At 38.3% G+C, this 26,360-nt stretch overlaps 2 protein-coding genes across 3 annotated transcripts in view; one reads left to right on the top strand and one right to left on the bottom strand.

The window, feature by feature from the left end:
* The window catches only part of NT5DC1 (5'-nucleotidase domain containing 1), a 145,171-nt gene that overhangs the window by 80,340 nt on the left and 38,471 nt on the right, over positions 1 to 26,360 (bottom strand). The window lies entirely within an intron of this gene.
* COL10A1 (collagen type X alpha 1 chain) overlaps positions 9,399 to 26,360 on the top strand; it is a 38,484-nt gene continuing 21,522 nt past the window's right edge. Inside the window, exon 1 of the mRNA XM_002928640.4 lies at positions 9,399 to 9,436. The gene's annotated coding sequence lies outside the window, so the exon portion shown is untranslated. The remainder of the gene's footprint in view (positions 9,437 to 26,360) is intronic.

The following is a 26,360-nucleotide window of genomic DNA, read 5'->3' as shown; positions in this document are numbered from 1 at the left end:
TTAAATCTGTAAAATTCTCGCTCTTCCTGAAAACACTATAAATCCTAGGCTGCTCACTCATTAGAGAGTTTCTACCCAATTTTAGTAAGAAAACTGATTTTATGTTGCACCATAAACACTAAGTAGGTATTTTCTAAGAATTCACATAATCTGCAAATGAGTATCTTTATTTAGTAGAAAAAGTTAGGCAGAATATGGGATAGCAAAAAAATGAACAAGTGAGTTCCGCTTTTGGTCTGGATGAGGAAGGATGTGGGAAATCTTCACTCTTGCCCAGAACACAACAAATCCCCAGATGAACCTCAACAGGACACATTTCTGTGAACACCATCTAAGAGTTGTGAACACAGAGAAATATGAAAGAATGAAACAGGAAGCAGTCACTTTTGTATCTTGGACCCCTGGCTGAAATTGGAGAACGAGCCCCCAGAGAAGAACAGTTTGTCAGGCAAGAAGAAACCAGACTGACTCTGGATATGTCTGTGGGCTCACTTGTCAGATTTAAATCTGGAAGGGCAATCCTCTCTGGTAAATCACTGTCCCACACATGGGAATTTTAAGAATCACTAGAGGCTGGGTAGAGAGGACGCACGACCTAGCTTCCCTGTAGCAGTGGGCTAGAGGTCAAGGGCCAGCCGCAATCAAAGCTGGCAAGACGCTGGCTACAATTACAAAAATCTGCCACAGGCCACATGTGGGACAGCATGTCAGGCTGATGTAGCTAAGAACACCTGACCGAAGGGGTCTCTGCACTCACCTGCAAGGTCTTCCCTCACGCCTCCCCTGGGTACTCATAAGATTGGGGAATGCTCAGGGTACCTGAAAGAGGGCCCACACTGGTGTACGTTTTACTGTGTATAAAATCTATCTCCATAAAGTTAAATTTCTAAAGTCTATAACTGCTTCATTAACTTTTCAAACAAACAAATAATCTTGCTCATGGAAACATTCTCTCTCTCTTCTAAATAATTATGGTGCTCATGCAATAATCTGACCGTTAGGAAAAGATCAAAACAGTTTATTACAAAACATAACTCTCTTACCTGCATTTTGAAACTACAGGAAAGCTATGCTATTCTAATATGGCTTCTGTGGAGGTTATAAGCGACAATCTTAATAATCCTGTTAGATTGAACTAACCATGTCCTATGTTACCAGCAGGCTGCGAAGCAGGTGGTAGAATTGGTGACTGCATCCTTCAAAAGAGAGTACAGGAAAAGCAAAATACAAAAAAAAAAAAAAAGTATGGGAACTAGAAGCAGTCCAAGTGTTATCTGGATAAAGATTCAAGATGGTTTTCACTAAAAAACAAAATAACTTTATTAAAATAGTAAAGGAAAGATGCCAGAATTCTGTAGTTTAACACTTACTGTCAATCTAGGGATTATTCCGAAACAAAAAGTTTATAAACCAACAAAAACATTTTTTTTTTTTTTAAGTAACAGGTCTAGGAAAAGAGGAGGCCAAAGGGGTTCTCTGACCTTTGTGTAGTTTTGAGGAGCACTTGCCATCACACATCTTTTCTGCCACCGTTGCTCAGATGGAACATTCCACGTGAGTGAAGCTCACTGCTCTAACTTGCATGGACAGATTGTTCATCTCCTCATACCACAACAGTAGAATATTCTTTCCTGGTGGCCAAAAAGCATGCAGCTAGGAGACACCTTCAGTTTTTCATTATTTCTCTAGGTCATCTGACCACAAGCCTAGGTACAGGTATTTCGATTTCAGGTTGCTAAAGGCAAAAGTACCAATTTCTGCCTATTTTTAAACTTAGTTAGAAATTCCAATTGGGTAGCCTTTTAAAACAAAATTTCGCATTTCAAGTGTGGCAAGAAGCTGCCTCCTAGGGGCGCCTGGGTGGCTCAGTCGGTTGAGCAGCTGCCTTCGGCTCAGGTCATGATCCCGGGGTCCTGGGATCAAGTCCTGCATCAGGCTCCCTGCTCGGCGGGGAGCCTGCTTCTCCCTCTCCCTCTGCCCCTGCTTGTGTTCCCTCTCTAGCTGTCTCTGTCAAATAAATAAATAAAATCTTAAAAAAAAAAAAAAAAAAGAAGCTGCCTGCTAGACAGGTACATAGTCAGGTTATCACTCAGATGGACATTGCTAGGGGCTGTAGTTTTGACACTGACATAGTGTTTTTAGTTATATTCAGCACATTGTGTTTAATTTATTCAGATGATGGACTACAGAAAGAAGAGAGGAAGCATAAGGATGACAAATTTTGAACTTTTCTGTGAATTGCATTTATGTGATCAAATTTCTTATGAAACAAATCAAGGGATCTGGTATTTCAGGGAAAAAAATGTTAAAAGAAACAATGTAAGGATAATTTTATCCTAGGTGGTTTTCCACATCTGCAGTGAGAGATTGTAGAAAAGTACTTGCAAATTGAACCCTGAAACATTCTCTCTTATTTTATTCTTTAGAAACCAAACAGGAATAAAAGCAGATTTTCCTAGCAGTCAAAATCCAAGAATTCCAGACATCCAGACATGAAAAGTTTTTGATGATTTTTGATGCCTTAACACATAAAGAAACATAATAAACACTCAAAATTTTCTCTATAATTTTTAATGTAATTAAACAGAATACATTACCTGCTATACAGGGAAAACAGAAAATTTTTCTTTATAACTATAAGGGTTATAATAAAACAAACCTTATATAATCTTTATATAATACATACTATTTAATATATAATATTAGATCACATCATATACCATATAAAGATGACAAAATAATTTTCAAAATTTCAATGAGGGAATCATGGATCATTACTTAGAAAAGGGTTCACAAATTTACAAAGGTCTTTTTTTTTTTTTTTAAGATTTCATTTTTATTTATTTGACAGAGAGAGAGCACAAGCAGGGGGAGCAGCAGAGGAGAGGGACAAGCAGGCTCACTGAGCAGGGAGCCCGATGTGGGGCTTGATCCCAAGACCCTGGGATCATGACCTGAGCCGAAGACAGACGCTTAATGACTAAGCCACCCAGGTCAGGAAATGCTTAATCACCTCGATTTACAGATGGAAAAAAATGAAGCCCAAAGTTTGTTTAAACTCCTACACAGTTTGGATGAAAGTGATAGTGTTAGGACAAGAACCTAGCTGTCTTTCTTCTTCACAATCTTTCCACAACATTATTTGTTTGTTTGTTTCTTTCTCTCTTTCTTTTTAAGATTTTATTTATTTGTCAGAGAGAGAGAGCACAAGTAGGGGGAGCAGCAGGCAGAGGGAGAAGCAGACTCCCCGCTGAACAGGGAGCCTGATGCAGGACTCGATCCCAGGACCCTGGGATCATGACCTGAGCTGAAGGCAGACACTTAACTAACTGAACCACCCAGGCATCCCTCCACAGCATAATTTCTTCCTTAAGACACTGGAACCTTCATCTGGGTGGCGATCCATCAACAAAATCCTTCCCACTATGCAAAGTAAGTCAGAAGCCTCTCATCCTTGGACTTCCCTGGGTATAGGAACTGGATTTAAAGGCAACTCTTTAAGCCCATCTTGAACACTGAAACACGAGTCGTAGAAATTACACATTCATACAAATGGTTGTCGCAAGGCTCCTCATTGCATCCCAATTACCCAGCACAGCCCCACTATTCCTACTGTAGGAGGAAAGTTAAAAATTTAGAGTTCTGGAATAATCTTTACAATCCAAAATAGAATAGAAAACAGCAGAGAAAAGCAAAGAGGTACAGGGGATCTCCATGGGAACATTCAGCTACAACGAAGGTGGAATAAGCGGGCTTCCTGCCTCATCACTGCCATATTTCAAGTATCCCCAGAAACTAGCTCTCAGGTTATGTGACATCATGATTTAAACAAACATTGTGTAAGTACAGATCTGAAATCCAATTATTCTTATTTTAATAATCAACTTTACCACCCTAACACTTACAAAGCTTGACTTATTTTAGAGAGCATATTCCAAATTTCTTTTTTTTTTTTTTAAAGATTTTATTTATTTATTTGACAGAGATAGAGACAGCCAGCCGAGAGAGGGAACACAAGCAGGGGGAGTGGGAGAGGAAGAAGCAGGCTCACAGCAGAGGAGCCTGATGTGGCTCGATCCCGTAACGCCGGGATCACGCCCTGAGCCGAAGGCAGACGCTTAACCGCTGTGCCACCCAGGCGCCCCTCCAAATTTCTGATATCTTAAGTGTAAGTGGCCTTTTGGAACAGTGTCTATTTGCAATTTCTGTTTCAAACCTCTTTCACAAAATAATGCTTTTCTAAGCCAGAAGGGGGGAAAAAACCCAACAAGCCCAAATCTCACATATTTATTTGATTTTATGATTGTATTCTTTGTAAAATAATAATTTTGGCAAGTAATTAATAAATAAAGTGACTGAAGCATTAAAATATGCAAAGCTGTAACAGTGGTGATGATTATATTAACCGTTCATTCACACATGTATTAATTTCTTCAACAACAGCTTAGTGAACACCTACTATGGGTCACGTATCTCGTTGGGGGTAACAGCCAAAGATAAATGTTTTCTACTTTAAGGATATTACAGGCCAGTAGAGACCGACAGCTCTGCGAACCAAGGAGAAAGAAGAGTGGTAGGTAGTAAAAGGCTAAAATGAGGCCACAGAGGAGGAAAGGCAGGGGCCAACCACAGAATTACGTGGGAAGCAGAGGTGTCAGGAAAGGTCTCTGGGGAGGGGTGATCCTTGAGTTGGGAGTCTGAAAGACAAGCTGGCCTTCGAAGATAATGGGGGGGGTGGGAAGGGAGGAGAGCAAGGTCTTCCAGGTTGATCAGCTGAAGTAGGACCGATTGTAAGTACATTGGAAAACGACAAGCAAGCAGCTTGGTAAAGCTGGATTTTGGGGACGTGAGGCCCAGCAACAGCAGGGCTTAGCTACTGCTAATAAACAGAACTCTATGCACACAGAGTTCTTCAAAAAAATAAGCAAATAGGGGCGCCTGGGTGGCACAGCGGTTAAGCGTCTGCCTTCGGCTCAGGGCGTGATCCCGGCGTTGTGGGATCGAGCCCCACATCAGGCTCCTCCGCTATGAGCCTGCTTCTTCCTCTCCTAATCCCCCTGCTTGTGTTCCCTCTCTCGCTGGCTGTGTCTATCTCTGTCAAATAAATAAATAAAATCTTTTTTTTTTAAAAAAAAAAGGAAGAAAAATAAGCAAATAAATAGTTCTTACCTATTTCTGAACATAGACTCTCAGAACTTAAAGGCACAACAAAATCAGTAACTGCAGTGGATTTATTACTTACTGTGAATCAGGCACTTTATATACATTTTGTATTTAAGTTTGTATTCATAACAACTGTAGGAATAGGAATTATTTCTATCAGAGAATGGCGGCTAGGTAATTTGGCCCCAAACACACCAATTAAGTGGCAGGATGAAATTCGCACTCGGTTTAACTTAAGCCTGTGTTCTAGGGACCCTCTCTTTTAATTAAAAAAAAAAAAAAGTACATACATGTATACCATTATTTTCTTCTTCTCATTCAGATCACACCCCCAATCATGGGGGGGGGGAGCAGGAAGTTACCTCCTTTGATTCCACATCCCTCTAGCAAAACCCAATAGGGTTGGGTTTCCACAGCAAAACCCAATAGAGTTGTCTACACTAATCATATCCACTTCCTCACTTCCCATTCTTCTTTCAAACTAGTCTTCTCACTGAAGAGAAAAGGAATCTGCCATGGACAATGTCAGCTGTGGCCTCTGTATTGCTAATAGAGTGGCCAACTAACCGCCCTCACATTACCTGAGAGCTCAACAGGTCACTGCTTTTTTTCTTTAGCCCCAGGACACGATTCTCCCCTATTTTCGTTGTTTTAGTTTTCTCCTTCCTTTATCTGACCTTCTTCTCAATTCCCCTTCTGCCTGAAGGAATTCACAATGTTGGGCTATCCTTCTCTTAGCCCTAGGTTTTTCTTCTGGTCTTGGAGGACTTTGTAATTTGAATCAGAAGGATAACTAGAGGGGGACGCCTGGGTGGCTCATGTGGTTAAGCATTCAACTCTTGATTTTGGCTCAGATCATGATCTCAGGGTTGTGGGATCAAGCCCCATAACTAGAAAAACTGGACAAAGTTAAAAAAAATATATGCTTAAAAGCACTGGAGAGCCAAAAAGTCAATGAAGATTTAAGGAGACAAGATGAGGAAGGCACAAACCCAGAGAGGTGAGACTGAAACCTGGGACCTCTTCTTGGAATCAGGGGCAACGCTGATTCCAAAAGAGGTGAAGGAAAGTCTAAGAAGCCTCAAGAAGCCTGGGGCACAAAAAAAGAGTCGAATGCCTCCCCAGGTAGGCTGGAGGCTAATAAACCCTCCACAATTTGTGTGCTAACCCAAAGGACTACACTATACGAGTAAGTATGAACCAGACATGATACAGTTCTCAACGATCTGAAGCACAACTTCAAATCATCTCAATCTTTGAAAAATGAATTAAAAGTATTGCAGGATTGCTAATGCCTTAGCTGCTTGCCAGAAGCAAAGGTAAATTCTCTCTAGAAGGTTAACATCACCATCATAGTCCACAAATTTCTTCTATAACTGTTAAAAGATAGCTGCTATTAATAAAAAATTATCAAATACACAGAGACAATATAACATGAAAACACAAGACCCCCCCCCCCCGCAAAAAGCACAGAAAAACAGATGGTAAAACCAGATCCAGAGGGCATCCTATGGTATAAGGAGATGGACTTAAAAAAACATGCATAATAAATGCAAGGAACTACAACATAAAAATTGAGATTTGTCAGGGAACTGTAAAATAGTAAAGGAACAAAATGGAATTCTAGAGCTGAAAAATACAGTAACCAAAATTAAAGTTTAAATGGATATGCAGATTAGACACAAAGAGAGAATTAGAAAAGAGGTCAGAAGACAGATCAGAACAAAACTGACAAACAACAGAAGAGAAAATATTTAAGAAAAGGTAAGAGATATAAAGCATCAGTAAAAATACCTTCTAAAACATCTATCTGCAAGTGAAATTCCAGAGAGAAGAAAGAAAAAGAGCTGAAGCAATATTTTTGGTGATAAAGATTCAGAATTTCCCCAAACCAACCAATGATATTAAACACACATTTCAGAAGTCTTGCAAATCCCAAGGAGGATAAAGAAGAAGAAAACTATACAAAGGATCATAACAAAAGGCTAAAAACCGAAAACAGAGAAATTTTTCTTAGTGGTCTGAACAAAACAGATTACCCTTTAAAAGACAATCTGACAACTGACTTCCCAATACAAAACAACAGAAAGCAGAAGATCTGGTGGCAAACCACCACTAACCTAGACTTCTAACCCTAGAGAAAATATCCTTCAAGCATAGAAGGAGAAATAAAAACATTTTCAGAAAACAAACACCAAATACACAGGGTAAGTTATTTTACATTTCAGTTGAGCTAAATGATCATACCTACTCATTACAACTTGGGAGTTATGCAAGGTAATTACTCAAAGACGGCCACAGTTATTGTCCCTTCTAAGAAAGGGACACTGAGGACAAATATTGTTTACAAACAATTCAAATCAATTTAGAAACCAATGGGAGGTAGAAATATTAAGAATGAAACAACATTCATAAATCTAAAATGTTTGAATTTCATCAAATGAAATCAGTGCAATTAGTCAATGTCACAAATCTTTATTTTTATTTGCCTTAGTATTGTTCTCTGAACTAATTTTACAAATGCTTTTGAAGTATAAGGTATATCACTTATACAAAGGATGCATTTTATCACAGGTACACAGATCGTTGTGATAAAAGCCTATAAAGATCTTTCTAAAGTCATCAAATACTCTAAATCATCTGTGATTTCATTTTCTTGAGGACAAGAACTATGTCTTAACCATCTTTATAACGCCTATCGCATGCCTAGCACACAGCTACCTCTGCACATAGTAGGCCCCCCCCAAATAATTTACTTACTGAACAAAATTCAGAAAGACAAGAAAAGCAAGACACTTCTATCAGCTCAATTTCCAATGAGAAAAAATTATTCTCATTTCAAAGTTAGACCTGGAATATGTAACAATTTCAGCCCTCTCCTCTTTAAATAGAAACAACCATAATGAAATTGACTTCCTGGCATCATGTTCTTCCCTTACATAGATTTAAGTGACAACCAAGTATAACATGAAAGGAGATCCCTTTGGAAATTTATAAGTTTCCCATAGATGTAGACTATAACAGAACTACTTTCCAAATATATCGTCGACTTGGTTTTAAGAGGTTTTTCCAGAGGCACCTGGGTGACTCGGTTGGGTGTCTGACTCTTGATTTCAGCTCAGGTCATGATCTCAGGGTTGTAGGACTGAGCCCTGTGTCGGGCTCCATGCTGGGCATGGAGCCTGCTTAAGATTTGTTCTCTTTTTCTGTCCACCCCCCCCCCCAACTCATGCTCTTTCTCGGGGGGGAAAAGTTTTTCCATTTATCAGCATGTAGAAAAGGTCATCAGTGTTGTGTGGCCCTCGGGAACATAACAAAAAATATCAGTCATAGCTACAGCACAAAGATTCAGTAAGTGGGTAAATTATTTACATGATGTCAAGAAAATCTGACATAGTCATGATGCTGAGAAAGGGTCTCCAACAATTAGGACAGTCTATAATTCACAGTACATCTTGACTTGGGGGCAATAAAGAACAAAGAAGTGGGCAAAAAAAAATGAACAGTCATATTTGTGTAAATTGTCAAATCTGGATAATTAGGAAAAAGGATGTGAACAAAAAAGGGAATAGGACTGAAGATTTGGTATTAAGTCTCTCTTTTGTCTTTATAGAAAAAGAAGGTTAAGTTTCTCTGGCTTTCGATAAGAATAAACACGCAGCTGAGTCAATTTTAAAAAGGAGTAAGAATAAATATCAAAAAATACATTGTATATTTTTTAAAATATCACTGATCCCAAAAGAAGGACATTAAGAAGCCAGTCTCCTGTGTTAACTTCCTCATGTTACTGGTTAGTAGGGAGACAGACGCAAAGTAATTTTCCTTCTAAAATGCACACATCAGTTAGGTTTATTAATTAAAACTACTGAAGGATTGGTTTTCTGAGCCATCCCAGTGCAAATGTTCATGCCAAGGTGTCATTCCATTCTTGCATTAACACAAATTCCCCAATTCCCATCCACGTCTCAAAAAGTCACTAACGGCTGGAAAACAACAGAAATTTATTCTCTCCTGGAAATGAATCAGAAGGCAGACCATCATTCAGTAGCCAGCATATGATCCAGCAGAGCTTTGTATAAAAAGTACAAAGTTCAAAAACAACCCCAAAACGGCTCTGGAAGGAGTGGATTGGTTTTACCCTTCCTGGAATTCCTACTGGCACCATCTATGAACTCCTGCCTGTGTGTAACTGAAGAAAACCCGGGATGACAAAGTAGTGACTTTGAAAGAGCAGCCAAGAACAAGCACTTAGGGACCTTATCAGCAAATACAGGTAGGAGAAATGCAAACGTGTGACAGTAGGTTGCTGTGGCGGATAATGTAATTAAATGCAAAACAGGGCATGGACACTGGCTGTGACTGTTTCCGCTATCTCTCAGAAGAGATAATAAAATGTACTTACAGAAAACAGGATGCCTTTTTTCTGTGTCTCACAGGATTGTAACTTTTTGTCTTCATTTTAAGCAATGGTTAAATTAAAAAGTGAATCCTTTACGAACGACAGGATTTTTTCCCCTCGGTGTGAAGAGATGCTGGGAGAGGGCATTTCAGCAGGAGGAAAGCATCCACGGAGACGCACCAAAACTGGTGTTTGAAATTTCATGTCTCTTCGTGTGAGGTGTCCTCTTTAAAAGCAGTCCCAGACCCGCACTCACTTTTGTAAAATGCAATAAATACCTCCCAAAAAGAGAAGAATCGGTACCGTTAGGGGGAGTTACTCCATAGTAAGAACTGCAGTGGGGCACTGTGCACTCAGTACAGCGAGCAAAAGAAACTCGAAAGTCCTTGCAAGTTCAGAGGAAGTGCCTTCCGAGCTCAAGCTGCCAGTGTGACGCTTTTTCTAAGAAGGGTTAAGTGTCAAATAGAAGATGGAGAGGAATGACCAGAAAGAAAAGTATAAAAAGGTATAATAGAAATATGTGCTTTTTGTTTTTCTTTATGTTCTTGTAATGTCTGTGAGGCATTTTGCTTTTGTGTGTTAAGAATGCTGTTGGTAGGGGCGCCTGGGTGGTGCAGTAGTTAAGCAACTGCCTTCGGCTCAGGGCGTGATCCCAGGGTCCTGGGATCGAGCCCCACATCCGGCTCCTCCACTGGGAGCCTGCTTCTTCCTCTCCCACTCCCCCTGCTGTGTTCCCTCTCTCGCTGGCTGTCTCTCTCTCTGTCAAATAAATATATAAAATCTTAAAAAAAAAAAAAAAAGAATTCTGTTAGTAGTCTAAAAGATGAACAAATCCAGGGCCCCGTGGCTTTCAGAAGAAGCCTCCACAGGTGGGGGTCAGGTCTTCACCCTGAGTTTCTGCGCTCCCTCTGGAAAGCCTGTGAACAGAAACCTGCCAGCTGCTTCTCCGCTCCTCTTCATCAGCTCACTGATCTAATTCAGTCTGACTGTTCTGCTTTGCCAAAAAACGGGCCCAAATTTGGGGAGATGTGGAGGCACCTTCACTTGTAGTTTCATATGCTTTTTCGTTACAGTCTATTGAAAAAGCATAACGTAGAAAAAATGCAATTTCACATGTACTTGATCTCCCTTGGGACTCAAATATCTTCAGCAATTCATGTCAATATTTTTTGAATTACAAGAAAAATATTTTGTTTAAGACTCTGACACTGGCTTTTGGCGGACAGCTTTGTCAATGTAGTTTCAATCCTTTGAACCTGTCCCCACGGTTCATTTCCTACTGTCTGAGCTTCTAAGGTAGCAGGAAGGAATGAAATGAGTGTGGAAGCCCACTAGAAGTTAGCTGTCTAGGATTCCACTAACAACAGGGTGGTCCTGCACAATCTGACATTGTTACAGAGGCTTAGAGCACTGCAATTAATTCAAAAGATGGGGGGGGTCCTCATTCTTAGACCTCATGAATCAAGAAAACATGAGACAGAGGGAAAAGGGGCAAATATCTGAGATACCTTTAAGTAAAGGTTAGTTTTGTTTTCCCCATTCCCACCCCAAACAATCCAGGTAATGTGCAGCCCAAAGCTTAATCTCCTCCCTTCCCTGTCTTTTCGGTAGAGGGGAGGTGGTGTTATGGAATGAGCACGCTTTGGCAAAGAGAAAAGAAAAACAAAACAGAATGAACAAGCTGTCATGAGAAAAGAGGCAGCAAGCCTTCTTCCAGGGAGTACGTGGCTCTCCATGGGCCAGGAGCTGGGTGCAGGGACCGAAGCCTTGAGAAGAGCACAGGGACAGTGGCAAGCATTGTGCTGTGATGGAATGTGGTGGGGGAGCAAAGGAGGGGGAGAGGACTGGAAGCCAGAGTGATTGTCATCTGAGCTATATTGTCTTCATATCCATAGATATCTTTTTTTTCCAGATTTTTAAAATTTTTATTTGACACAGAGAGAAAGAGACAGAGAGAGAGAGAGAGAAAGCAGGGGAACAGCAGGCAGAGGGAGAAGAAGGCTCACCGCTGAGCAAGAAGTTCGATGCGGGACTCGATCCCGGGACCCTGGGATCATGAGCTGAGCTGAAGGCAGACGCTTAACCGACTGAGCCACCCAGGCGCCCCCATAGATACCTTTGATGTAATTCTCAAACACAATTCTTATTTAAGATACAGTGAATTTTAAAAGCAAATATTACAAAAGCAAGATAAGGACAGCTGCAGTGTCATCCCACCTGACTTCTCTCTCCTGTCTCTACCTGATCAAATTCATCTTTGAAGGCAACTTTAATTATCATGACCTCCAGGAAGGCTTCCTCATGTTCTCCCCACACATCCCCAATTAGCAAATGTAATTTCCCTTCCTTCCTTCATCTGTGTCTTCTTCATGACCTCTTCCTTCCTACTCTGTACTATACATAGCTTGGTAATCCTTTAACAGATTATCCCAGATCCTTGGAGTAGTTAGGAGATGGTGTAATGTGTAACTATCATCACTGTATGTTTTCTATCAATGCTTACGAGCACTAGAATCATGTTAAATCTCTATACCCTTCATTAATCCAAAGGGAGAACTATTCCAATGCCATACTGTATTCAATCGGCCATGTATAATGTCTATACACTCCCGTCAAAATGAGTTCTTTCTAACAGCCTGACTTCAAATCTGCACAGGAAGTAAAAACAAAACAGATAAAGACAATGTGGTGGTAGGTTTTTTTAAAAAAAAAATCCCGAACAATGTTTTCTACTTTGACCTCATAAAAAAAAAATGTTATATTTTATTCTGAAAGCAATTCATTATTTTTCATCACCAAGACGTGACAGCCGAGTCAAGAAATGTAATTGCCTCTGCTAAGAATCATCTAATTCTTACCCCTGAAGCAAAAACAGTCAAGCATTGCTTTGTTTTTAGTTTGATGGGTGAAATAAAACAGGACAAACAAGGAATTGCTTAATTTCATCAAAAACACCCAAATGTTTCTCAGAGAGGACCTCTCCCTTTCATAATTAAATTAACCTGTAAGTTTACCACATAAACAACACGAACAGTACTTTCAAACTATTTTAACACTACCTCACTGTTCCGGCATTTTTTAAAAGAGTAAATACAAGGTTTTATGTATTTTTAAACCAACATGTTGCTGGAAGACTTAAAATAAGGCTGACATAAAAGTTCCAAAACACTAGCATGATCACCTGTAGCAAAGAGTACACCATGTTTGGGTTAATCTGTTGTCAGAGTTCAGGGAAAAAATGTCAAAACCATGCCTGCCCAAGAAAAAAGTGGACTACCATGGACAGTGTTAGGATATAGGAACGGACAGAGAGATCAAGGCCTCACTGACAGCACATCTTCACCTAGCCAAAAATATCACTTCAGGTATTTTGCTGTTTTGTTACAATGTTAAATGTGTTTATAAACAGTTTAAAAATTTCACACTGTAGTTAAATGTTAACATTACCACCAGGTAACCCAAAATAAAATCAGTAGACTATTATGTTAATTGTATTCCAAGGTGAAAAGATACATTACAAAGCAATGTTGATTTGAGACCCACATTTTTAAAAAAAGATTTTATTTATTTATTGGGAGAGAGAGAGTGCACATGAGCGGAGGAAGGGCAGAGGTAGAAGGACAAGCAGACTCCCCACTGAGCGTGGAGCTGGACCTGACCCTGCTGGGCTCATTCCAGGACCCTGAGATCAGACCTGAACTGAAGTCAGACATTTAATCGACTGAGCCACTCAGGCGCCCCTAAGACCCACATTTTAACATTTTTTTGGTCAATCACTTCAACTAGTACATAACCAAAATAACCCTAGGAACATTCCCTTTAGACACTATGTCCTATTTTCAAAGATGCACCCTGCACTTTCTTTTTTCTTTTTCTTTTTTTTTTAAAGATTTTATTTATCTGACAGAGAGAGACACAGCGAGTGAGGGAACACAAGCAGGGGGAGTGGGAGAGGGAGAAGCAGGCTCCCAATGGAGCAAGAAGCCCTATGTGCTCGATCCCAGGACCCTGGGATCATGACCCGAGCCGAAGGCAGACGCTTAATGACTGAGTCACCCAGGCACCCCGCACCCTGCACTTTCTTGCACTTTCTGAATACAATACATGTACCTTTACACTGAAATGGTACTTGGAAAATCTTGTGGCATTCTATAAGGCCTATTATTAAACCGAACGTCATTTTGCCAAACTGCATTTCTGTGTATGTACCTTCCACAAAATCCTACCGATAATATAAAGAAATCATCCTTTTAAGGTCAAACCTTTAGCTTACCAAAGCTTATCAGCCCCAAATCATAGCAATTATTCAGGTCACTGTATAAACTGTAAGAAATGAAAATTACTAAAAGAAAGTTATTAGGTTGGACTACATGAGACATCTGATGTTTGAGTTTTTGATATTCAAAAATGGTAATGTCATACGGCTCAACTTCACAGAGCATTCCTGAATCTTGACCAAAAGATGCCCCTATGTCCAAGACTTGATTTAAGGGACTTAAAAATTGGAAATGTCTTACACCTAAAATTTAAATGAAGTAGTGTATTACCTGTTCTATCCTTTTGAATGCCAGTTGAACAGAAACTCTACGAAACACTGTGTTTAAAGAAAGACCGAATGTACTCATCTGACAACAGATACTACTCTCACAGAGCTAAATTCACCCTCAACGGGTTTGTGAAACTTTAAGCACTGATGTTTCTCGATATTCCATGCAAGGATATGTTTTTAAAATATGCCGATCTTTCATACGTCGCATCAAAGTACATCTTATAAATTCTAGCTGAAATCACACAAGGTTATAATTTTTCTAAGTTTTTAAGAAACAATTCTTAATTCCAATTAACCTGACTATTCAGAGTAAGTTACTTATGTGTGTGCATATGTATGTATGTGTGTGTGAAGGTTTAAGTACATAGGTATATTTATATATCAGACATTTGATTAAATGTTATCTAGCAGCCTACTTCAAATGATTAAGATTTTACTTCTTTTCCAAAAGCAATGTAATTCAGCCATCTAGTGGTAAAGTATAAAGCAATCATTTCTCTGTATTATGCTATAAAAATAAGACAAGAAGCATGGAGGAAATTACAGGTTTTTGAAATTTACTGTTTCTTTTCTCTGAGCCTAATCAAGAACTCAGAGCCTAATCAAGAACTCAGAAACATTTTCTTAGTGGACCTTTAAAAAGTCACGTTTAAATATTAAGGTGGCCAAGCATTAATTTTTAAGTTATTTTTATTATACTTTATGAGCCATATAATTACAAAACATCCTACCAAAAATTATATTACCCTAAGAAATAAGCAAATTTGGCTCCTAAACTTGCTACCACAATTTTAAGCCAGTAGAAAACACAGTCTAGTGGGAATGAGCCATATGTGTAAGTCACAGAAAGATGTCCTAAGTGCTATTCTAAGGCACTGTGGGAGCAGAAAGAGAGAAATATTTAAGCCTAATTACTGCTTCCTGGAGGAGATATTACTTGAGCCAAATTTTGGAGATAAAAAAGGGAATTCATAGATGAGCAGAGGGTTCTCAGACACTGATCAACGAGTAGTAACACAAAGAAAAAACAAGGCACATTAAGAGAACATCAAATAATTTGCCATAGTGACAACAAAGGTTACGTGTGGAGATGAGAAACAACAGCCAGAGAAGGGCTGGGAATGTGACAGTGTTTATGATAAGCTGTGACATTCTGTGCTCTCTACCCTCTCTCGTGTCCTCAGTGTCCACTATAGATGGGTTCCTTCTACGTCCATGATTTCCATACCAGATCTCTCCCTGGCACTCTATACTCCTAGAAGTCAAATGAACAACTGAAGTTCAACAGATAATTCCAAGTTTACACATTCAAAGATACAACCATCATCTTTGAAAGCCCTGCTCATTTCCTTATACTCTGAATCTTTAATGGATGGAGCCACAAACCTCTAAATGACCAAGCCTAAATCCTCAAATTCATTCCTTTACTTCCACTCTCTCGATAAAAAGGAATGTACATGTAAGATCTTGAAATTCTACCTCCTCACTATATTTTGTGAACACCTAACTTCTCTATCCCCTCTGACCCTCCTGAGTTCAGTTCAATATCATCTTTTACGAGGATGATTTCAACAGTCTCCTGATTCCTAACACCTGGTACTTAGTAAGTTTCCAACAGAGTGCTGGGAATATGGGTCAGGGGAGAAAGCAGCACATACATCAATGGTGAATGAAGTTATGACAGTAAGTGTGAACATACAAGCAGCCCCTGCAGTACGAAGAAGAGGACCAAACACAGGACCTTAGGAATCTCAACATTCAAGGGATGAGCGAAGCAGAAAAAGGAAGTCAAGGAGTAAGACAAGGAAGACAGTCCAAGTTGGCAAGGCAACCAGGAAGAGAAGTAGTAAGAAAGCCAAGAGAAGAACGAGTTTTGAGAAGGAATGATTTACAGAGTTAGATGTTCAGATGAATGGTAATACGACTACTGAAAATAGATCATTGGACTTAGCCAGTTGGAGTTTCTGGTTGACTTTATCAAGAACAACAGAATCATGCTGAGAATTGTATTCAAACTGTAAAAGGAAAGAGAAAAGTATGGGACAATTATCCAAGAAGTATGGCTGCGAAGGAAAACAGGGAAAGAGGAGAAAAGAAAGAACTGCAGGGCTGTCAGAAAGTTTCTCTTTTTATTTTATAGCACTCAAAGTCTTGAATATGTTAAAGGGCTTACCCAAGGATATGGTGAGGACATGACGAGAAGGGGTTGGTAGACTGGGAGTCCCAAGTGAGACAGAAGAGGATGAATCCAGCGTACAGGAGATGGGCTGCCGGGAGAAAGAGCGACGCAGCTCATTCTAACATGGTAGTGTGATAATCACCGTAACAGGTGAAATTGCAGGTAGAGAGAGAGCAGTTAAAAACCTCATCTAGCATTTTCTTTAATGCTTGAAACAAATGGCAAAGAGATCTATCTCCTGGCAAAGCAGGGACCAGGATGAAAGGATGGAAGTTAAGCAGCACAGTTATTTGATTTGAATAATCAAATGTTGTGTGCAACTTTGAGGTGACAAAACTCTAATCATTAACAGATGAAAAAGAAACAGCTTCTGTATTTTCCCATCATATATTCCCATTTCAAATTCTTAATCTCATTTTACATTTGCATTTCAGAAGTCAACTGTACCGAAAATATCATGAAAATGAAGACAGTGCGTCCTTTTAAAGTAGACTATGAAATGCAAACCCCATGTCCTCCAAAATTTCCATTTCTCCTTCTCCTTTGTAAGGAGTGGTGTACTGGAATCAACCAGGTCACTGTAATCCTGCATCTCCGTCAAAGAAGTATTATCTTAGTAAAACAAAATAGGTGTTTTCAATAAAGTTGGCATCAATTACTCTCCAAATAACATGTCCTTATAAAGCTTCAGAATCTAAAATAAGTGCCTTGGTGCTGCAAAAACAAAAGAATATTTGATGAGACAAAATTACCATTTATAAATGTCTCAATAATCAAGAAAAGAGCTGCTATTATTTATAGGCTGTACTGAGTTATTTTGTTGTTGCTGCCTTTAAAGTTTTAAAGTATGATTTAAAGCTGTTACTTATTGTAGAAAAGCTAAAATGGACAGACTTTATTCCTGTTATAAATGGGAAGGAGGAATACAAACTGATAATTTCTAACACACACCTATAAACCTAACCCTAAATTTAACAACTCAATATTGAATATCGCATTTTTCAATATGCATTGTGTTCTTGGCAACACTGTGAATTTTAAAAGCATACCAAGAGACCACACATAAATTATTTAAATTAAATAGTGCTATACAACAAACTTAAATATGGAACAGCATGCAAATGCTCAATATTTCAAGTGAATAAATGAATGAATAGAATGAAATTTTGCTCTACAAATAACTTTTAATCATACAATAATTTGCAGGGCATAGACCAAAAAGAGTGTAAGTTAAAAACATGGAGGATTTTTCTCCCTGTGTTATTTTATGAAGAAGTTAGCCAAGAAAAGGAGATATAGTAAAAATGTTTTTGCACGCATGAAGGGAAGTTAAGATGGTGGACAGGCTCAGCGGAAGGCATGCCACTCTGATAGCAGCACCTTAATGAAGTAGGGAGAGAGGAGGAGAGCAGAGTGGATGGTGCAGGCACTGAAGGCAGCAGGAAGGTGGGCTGGATAATTGCACAGAAGAAAAAGAAAAAAAGGACTAAGCAGGTGATAAGAATTGCTATTAGGAGCTGCAAATTCTAATCCCTGAACAAATTTAGAAAGATATGTAAATCTAGAGATGGTCAAGACTTCAAACTACAAAAAGTAACTTTTTTTTTTTTTAAAAGATTTTATTTATTTATTTGAAAGAGAGACAGCCAGCAAGAGAGGGAACACAAGCAGGGGGAGTGGGAGAGGAAGAAGCAGGCTCTCAGCGGAGGAGCCTGATGCGGGGTTCAATCCCAAAACGCTGGGATCACGCCCTAAGCTGAAGGCAGATGCTTAACAACCGCTACCCAGGCACCCCCAAAAGGTAACATTTTTAAGTGCTATAAAAAGTTGTAAATGTCATCTTATTCACTCATTTATCAAAAACTATAAAATCGTGGGGCGCATGGGTGGCTCAGTCAATTGAATGTCTAATTCTTGGTTTTGGCTCAGGTCGTGATCTCCTGGGTCCTGGGATCAAGCCCCACCTCTGGCTCCGAGCTCAGGCTCAGCGGGCAGTCTGCTTGAGGATTTTCTCCCTCTGCCCCTTTCCTGGCAAGCGCCTGCGTGCTCTCTCTCTCTCAAATAGATAAATAAATCTTTAAAAAAACTTAAAATCACATGTAATCTGAAATTGTTCCTACTTATAAAACTTAAATATCCTCCTAGTTCCTAAATCAGTTTATGTAATGTTTAAATATGAACACTGTATGCATTACACATAATTTTTTTTATGATTTCGCTCATCTGTGGATTTTTTTTATAATCATATTTTTTATTATGTTAGTCACCATACAGTACATCCCTGGTTTTTGATGTAAAGTTCCATGATTCATTAGTTGCATATAACACCCAGGGCACCATGCAACATGTGCCCTCCTTACTACCCATCACCAGCCTATCCCATTCTCCTACCCCCTTCCCCTCTGAAGCTCTCAGTTTGTTTCTCAGAGTCCATAGTCTCTCATGCTTCATTCCCCTTTCTGATTATCCCCCTTTCTTTATCCCTTTCTTCTCCTACCGATCATATTCCCAAACTCACAATTGATGCTTACCATATATACTACTCCAAGACTCTCCAGCCCCCTTACATTCAGATATTATATTACATGACAAGAGTACATGAAAGGGAGCAACAATAGCAGGTAACGTCAGATAAAAGTAAGCTTACCAAATATTGCTAGATTTAATGCTCCAATCTCTAAAAATTCGTATTTAAATATCACTTTTATCCCCCTCCCTCACTTCGTCTACACCACACCACTCTAGTCCAGGACACCATTTTGGCTTGTTTTTTTTCCCTTAAAAAAATTTTTTTTTTTTTTACTTGAGTATAGTTGACACACAATGTTACATTACTTTCAGGTGTGCAACTTCGTGATTCCACCTCTCTGTGCCTTATGCTGCGCTCACCACACGTTACTGCAGTATCACTGACTATATTCCCTATGCTGTATCTTTTATTCCCATGAGTTATTCATTCCCTAACCAGAAGCCTGTGTCTCCCACTCCCCTTCACCCATTTTGCCCAACCCCCATCCTCCCCTCTGTCAACTTTCAGTTTGTTCTCTGTATTTATAGCTCTGGATCTGGTTTTTGCTTATTTATTCCTTTGTTTTTTTTAGATTCCACATATGAGTGAAATCATATGGTATGTTTTTCTCAATCTGACTTATTTCACTTAACATAATACCCTCTAGATCCATCCAAGTTGTTGCAAATGGAAGAATCACATCCTTTTTATGTGTAATATTCCATTTATGCCTATATATAAATAAAATATATATAACATATATATAAATATATATATATAAACATCTTCCTTATCCGTTCGTCTATTGTTGGACACTTAGGCTGCTTCTGTGACTTCACTATTGTAAATAATGCCGCAATAAACATAGGGGTGCATGTATCTTTTTGAACTAGTGTTTTCATTTTCTTTGGGTAAATACCCAGTAGTGGAATTACTGGATCATATGGTATTTCTATTTTTAATTGTTTGAGGAACCTCCATACTGTTTTCCATAGCAGCTCTACCAATTTACATTCCCACCAACAGTGTATGAGGATGCCTCTTTCTCCACATCCTCACCAACACTTGTTACTTGTCTCTTTGATTTTAGTCATTCTGACATGTGTAAGGTGATATTTCACTCGGTTTTGATTTGCATTTCCCTGATGATTAGTGAAGCTGAGAATCTTTTCATGTGTCTGCTGGACATCTGTAAGGATTTTCTTAACTGATCTCCCCGTGGCTACTGATTCCCCAAAGTGCTGCATATTGCAGCCAGAGTAATCTTTTAAAAACACACTAATGAGGTCACGCTACTGTGAAAACCCTTCAAGCCTTGGCTTCATTTACCTTGTAAAAGACCAGACCAGGGATGATCTAGCTACTATGCTTTAAGTCTCCTCACTCATGGCCTGCAAGCCTTCTTTCAGACCCTCTACCAGAATTGTGGGACAGACCTCAAAGGGAGCTGTCGCAGAAAGTACAGGTAAAATCCTGTACCAACACATTCAACTGTACCCACCTGTGAGGGGGAATACTGGATTTTAGATAAAAAGCCATGAGTCCTAATCCTGATTCTTTATGTAAATCAAATTTCTTCCTAATATCCTCATCTCTGAAGAAAGAAGATTAGCCAAAAAGCTAAGACTCTTTAGGCTCCCCGAGTCCACAATTCTTTCACCAGTTATTTTACAGGGAGTCCAGATTCAAAGGTTCTACCCCAATCTCTACACTGATGTGGTACATCAACATTAAGTTCAACTATTTTTTTTTAAAGATTTATTTGATAGAGAGAGAGAGAGAGAGAGAGAGTGTGTCTGTGGGGTGAGGGACAGAGGGAGAGGGAAAGAGAATCCCAAGCAGACTCCCCAATGAGCACAAGCCCCACACGGGTTTTGATCTTACGATCATGATCTGAGCCAACATCGAGAGTTGGACGCTCAACTGACTGAGCCACCAGGTGCCCCTCAACTATTTTTAACTCAGCGTCTGCATTAGGCCTAGGGGCTCTTTTGGAAAATAACTATTTCTCCAATTTCAAGTCTAGCTACCCTTTTCAACAGTTATCCTTTGGTTTACCTTTGTTAAAACCAACGGTGCTATATACTTCACTATTCAAATACCACTGTTTGGAAAGCTCCATCTCAGACTCAATTTATTTATCCTACTAGAGTAACCTTTGAATAGGTCAGTGTTCTGTTAATACTGGCAAGGAAATAATTTAGAAGATTATAATCCTAAGAATGCAGCGTCAGTCTAGCAAAGAAACACACTGTCTATTCAATTTCCTGTCATGCACAGCAGGAAAAACCATAAGTTAATATATAGAAATGCCTTATACTGCTCTGAAATTTTGCAATGATGAAAACAATTACTTAAGCCGTTGATGATGAAAAAGTTCTTAATTTAATATTTAAAAGTCACTGAGAAATATAAATTCTGTGAATTTGCTAAACAGTATCATCCACAACCTTCGAATTCTGAACCAAATGTGTAATTACCCCAAGATGTTCTGCCAGACAAAACATATTGAGAAATTTGTTGGTTTACTGTCTACCTGTGTTTATCCATGGATTATGCGCTTGCCTTACAATAAAGAGAAAAGAAAATTAATAAACACATAAATTGGCTAAAAATCCAAATGTCTAGGAGAGCCTGAGCAGCATGGTAAATTTCCATCATATAAATTTTTAGTATGTTCTAGTGATAAAAAAAAAAAAAACAAAGGATTGACTTCTTAGAATAAGCTTAATTTAGAAACCAGTGGCATGTAATATATATTTATTGAAAATATTTATTTGGCTACATCCTTATTTCTCCTGTTTAGCTTTCATTTTGATTTAATTATAGAAACGACTGCCTGTAAAGTTAACCACTCAAAATATGGTTAAAAAAACTTAAGTCAGCCTTAAGTATATCTGAATGTTAAGCATTATTTCTCTCATTTGTTTCTTTCCCATTGAGAAAAGAAAAAAAAAAAATCTCAAATTTTAGTGCTGAAAAAAACATATAATAAATTCTGGCAGTATGATTAACAATTGTATAATTAATATGTCACACTTTGAGAGGATAATGAAAATTGATAAGGCAATGAAAGATTTAGTAGTAGTAGCTGTAGCAAACCAAACATACCAAAAAACCACAAAAAACAAATAAAATCTAAGCTTAAGAATTATAGTTGTCTACCACTGTATTCAAGTGCTCAGAAAAGTATGCACTTTGGATGGCATGTATAGTAAACTGCAATGAAAACAAAAGCTATATTCTTTTCTCTTTTGGTTTTAGTCTTTTTACATGTTATACTTTGGAACAGATTATACTTGTACATAAAGGCTGGCATACAGTGAAAAATCAGGTTCCTTCCCACCCCATCCATCACCCACCCCTCTTCTCTCCCAAAAGGGGCAACCAGTCTTCATAGTTCCTTGTCTATCCTACATAAACTATATGAGATATAGTATGACATATGCAACTATGCATATTTTACACAAGTGCTGTTTACCATATACCCAATTTTACACACATTTTTTTCTACTAAATAAATTCTGAAGGTCCTTCCTTATCAGTCCATTACCAGGTGCCTCCATCTTTTTAATGACTATTTAATATTCCGTTGTACGGATGTACGAAAATGTACCTAGTCCTTATGAATGAATATTTGAGCAGTTTCCTTCTTTTGCTATTACAAACAATGGTGCAATGAATAATCCCGTAGGCACATTCTCTGCACACACATACAAATATATCTGAAGGATCAATTTATGGAGATGAAATTCTTGGATAGAAACTACGCATATTTTTTTTAAAAAAATCTTAATTTTATTAATTTATACTTCCTGCAGCAGTGTCTATTTGCAATTTCTTATCATGACTGAGAATGCACGTCTTTGCATAAGCTTAAAGTCATTAATTTATAATCCTTTCCTGTTAACTGTTTTAACTCCTTCGTCCACTATTCAACTGGGTTGCTTTGTTTTTAATACATTTTTAAAGAAACTCTTTTATTTATTAAGACTATTAGTACCTTATCCATTACATGAGTTGAAAATTTTTCCCCTGGTTTTTCATTTGTCTTTAATTTTGCCTATTATTTTTCTTCATATACAGAATGTTTTTTTAATGTTATCAGATTTGTACATCTTTTCTTCTACGGTTTCTGGGTTTGGGGTCATACTTAGAAAGGCTTCCTGACTCCAGGATTAAACAAGTATATATTTCTCTCACATTTTCTGATGGCAATTTTCTTCTTCTTCTTCTTCTTCTTCTTCTTCTTTTTTTTTTTTAAAGATTTTATTTATTTATTTATTCGACAGAGATAGAGACAGCCAGCGAGAGAGGGAACACAAGCCAGGGGGAGTGGGAGAGGAAGAAGCAGGCTCGTAGCAGAGGAGCCTGATGTGGGGCTCGATCCCATAACGCCGGGATCACGCCCTGAGCCGAAGGCAGGCGCCCAACCGCTGTGCCACCCAGGCGCCCCATCTTCTTCTTTTTTTTTAATGCTCAGATCTTTGATTTCTGTGGAACTTATTTTGGTGTTAGGTATGAGGTTAGGGCGCAACTTTATTTTCTCAGGTGACTATCCATGAGTAATCCATTTCCACTGCCTAAAATGCTATCTTTATCAAATACTAAATTTCCCAATGCCTTTGTATCCATTTCTGGACCTTCTAGTCAATTTTAATACTGACTTTTAAACAATGTAGACCAAAAAGAATTCATAGAAAATTCAAGAAGCTTAAGAAATACGTTGTGTCATAATTATAGGAAACTATAAGATACAGATGAAAGAAATATTATTCTAGCTTTAAATGTTACTTGTTAATTCACTTATCCTTCTCCTCACCCTTGGCACACACTTCCTTTAAGGAGGAAGTTTCCAAGTGGCCAAGTGAGAATTTTCCTGGCTTTAACACAGAGGGATTTCTTTCCCCCATTTTGAGTGAAGCAACTCCCAATTATTTACTTAAGCCACGTAGCTTCAGAGAAATTCCCCTTCCCCCCTTTATTTGAAATTGAGAAGTCAAAGTATGACCAAGTCCATGTAGAAAGCTATTTAACATCACAGGTTGATGCCACATATTCAAAAGGTACAAAGCCAAAGTTTTTGTGCAGCCTGCATAACTCTTTATTGGCTTGATTCCCTCCTAAAGATAAGCTGGACTCAAATGTCTGAATATCTACATTCCTTTATTATATCCTAGGGACTCTCCCTGCCTCAAATTCTGCCCACTACACAAAGTATGGAAGTTCTTCTAATCAGTACTAACTGTGACCATAGTCAACAAGTGGGCTGTGCGACACGTGCCTGGTACCTGTGTGGAATTAGAAGGTGGAGGACTTCTCTCCACGTCCATGTGACTCTCTGGAAATAAACAGGGGAAGACTTTTCCCGGTTCAGTGCTCTGCTAGAAAGCTAGACTATATACTAAAATTAAAATAATTACCAGACACAAAATTCTGGGCAAGTGTTTACTGCTCCTAAATATTATTGCATAATGTTAGAAGAAGGTGAGAAGGTACCAAAAACTCTATTTGATTACTTTACAAATATAATTTTCGACTCAGCTACACAAGTACTGAATCATACCCTAAATATTAAGATGGACAGCTAACACCTAAAAATAAAAAGTTACAGAAAAAACGAAACAATCCATTTTCACATTTTATTGGATAGAAAAGACAAATCTGATTTTTAGAACATTGGCAACACCTAAAAGAAAGCTCTGAAATAGTAAGAGTAGAAAATTATAACATGGACTGATGAATGGATAAAGAAGATGTGGTGTATATATTCAATGGAATACTACCCAGCCATCAAAAAAATGAAATTTTGCCATTTGCACCAACATGGTTAGAGCTAGAGTATCTTATGCTAAGTGAAATAAGTCAGTCAGAGAAAGACAAATACCATATGATTTCACTCATATGTGGAATTTGAGAAACAAAACAGATGAATATATGGAAGGGGAAAAAAAGGAGAGAGGTGGGAAGCAAACTATAAGAGACTCTTAACTACAGAGAACAAACTGAGAGTTGCCGGAGGGGTGGTGGGTGGGGGATGGGCTACATGGGTGATGGGTATTAGGAGGGTACTTGTGATGCACAATGTTATCTGTAAGTGATGAATCACCCAATTCTACACCTGAAATCAATTTTACCTTATATGTTAACTAACTAGAATTTAAATAAAAACTTGAAAAAAAGAGTAGATTATAACATGGTAAATACATAAATACTGGCGATGAAGAGAAAATAATAAGATAATAGTGACCAGGATCTCTAATAAAATAACATAGGATCCAATTTACTACCTCAAGTGAGTGGGAAGCTTGTGAATTTATCCTGAAGTAATGATCTAACCAATCTCTCTACTAAGAGATAATAAAGAAGAGAACACTTTGCATTTTGAAAATCACTCTTCCTTTTTCAACAGTAATTTGTTATTGTTTAATTTTTTATAGAATTTTACAATGAAGAGTGATTGAACTCCAATCTTATGTACATAATCCAAATATTTTGTTGCCAATTCATTTCATCACATTTCATCTTTCAAAACAAATTCATTTGGAGATATTTAATAGTAAGCAGTTACCAACTGTCCTCTGTTACAAAACAACACTCTTTGTAGAGGGAGGAGATCCTCAAGAAGCTTCCAGTCTATTCTAATGCTTTAAACCCAAGGGAAGCTTTTATGCCCATAACTTTACTCATGCATTAGATCTGAAAGGCATGCCACTTCTCATGTTGTCAGTCTGAAGCACGAACCAAATCTATGATTACTTCATTCATTCCCTCACAGTATTTCAACATCATCCACTAACCAAATCCTTTCCCACAGGTTTTGTCTCCACCGCTGGCAACCAGCACATTTTGAAATAAATCCAGTAACTCTGAACCAAGTTTTGCAGAGAACAGTCAGCACTGTCAGTCTACGATCCCTTGTTTAAGAAATCTCATTGTGAACTACATGCCAAACAGAGGTCTCATTCTCCTATCATACATATTTGTGGCTGGCATATGGTGAACTAACTCAAAGTCATCAGGGACAAATGCCACTGGCTCACCATGCATGGTTTACTTCCTGTTATCACAGCCAGTCCCCTTAAAGATTATATTACTGTCGTGAAGTCTAAGAAATAGCTGTCCCAAAGTCTGGTGTGAATTACAAATAAACTCTAAGAGTCCATTTACTAGTTTATTGGAAATCAAGGTTTACTTAAATTAAATATACCCAAATACTTAAGTTCTAAACTTAGAATCTTATTTTTAAAGTAATACAGAAAACTAGGAAAAACAAGTTCAATAAACGTATTTAGCAGCTCTATATGTGAATCCAAGTGGGTGCTCTCAACTTTTAACATTTCAACATCGTAGCAAGAATAAGGGTTTGCTTTCGTATTTTTTGTTATGAAAAGAGATTCCAATTATATAAAGCTCTAGAAATCCAAATACCCAAGTCCAAAACGGCCAGTAATAAATGAGCTCTGGATATCCTCATTACAAAAAAAAAAAAAAAAAAAGGTCAATGACTGTATTTATTTGGCATTACGTGAAAAATCATAAAGAAAAGGTCCTAATCTCT

Source organism: Ailuropoda melanoleuca, chromosome 10 (genome assembly GCF_002007445.2).
Source record: "Ailuropoda melanoleuca isolate Jingjing chromosome 10, ASM200744v2, whole genome shotgun sequence".
Taxonomy (NCBI): Eukaryota; Metazoa; Chordata; class Mammalia; order Carnivora; family Ursidae; genus Ailuropoda; species Ailuropoda melanoleuca.
This window is presented reverse-complemented; position numbering and strand designations above follow the sequence as displayed.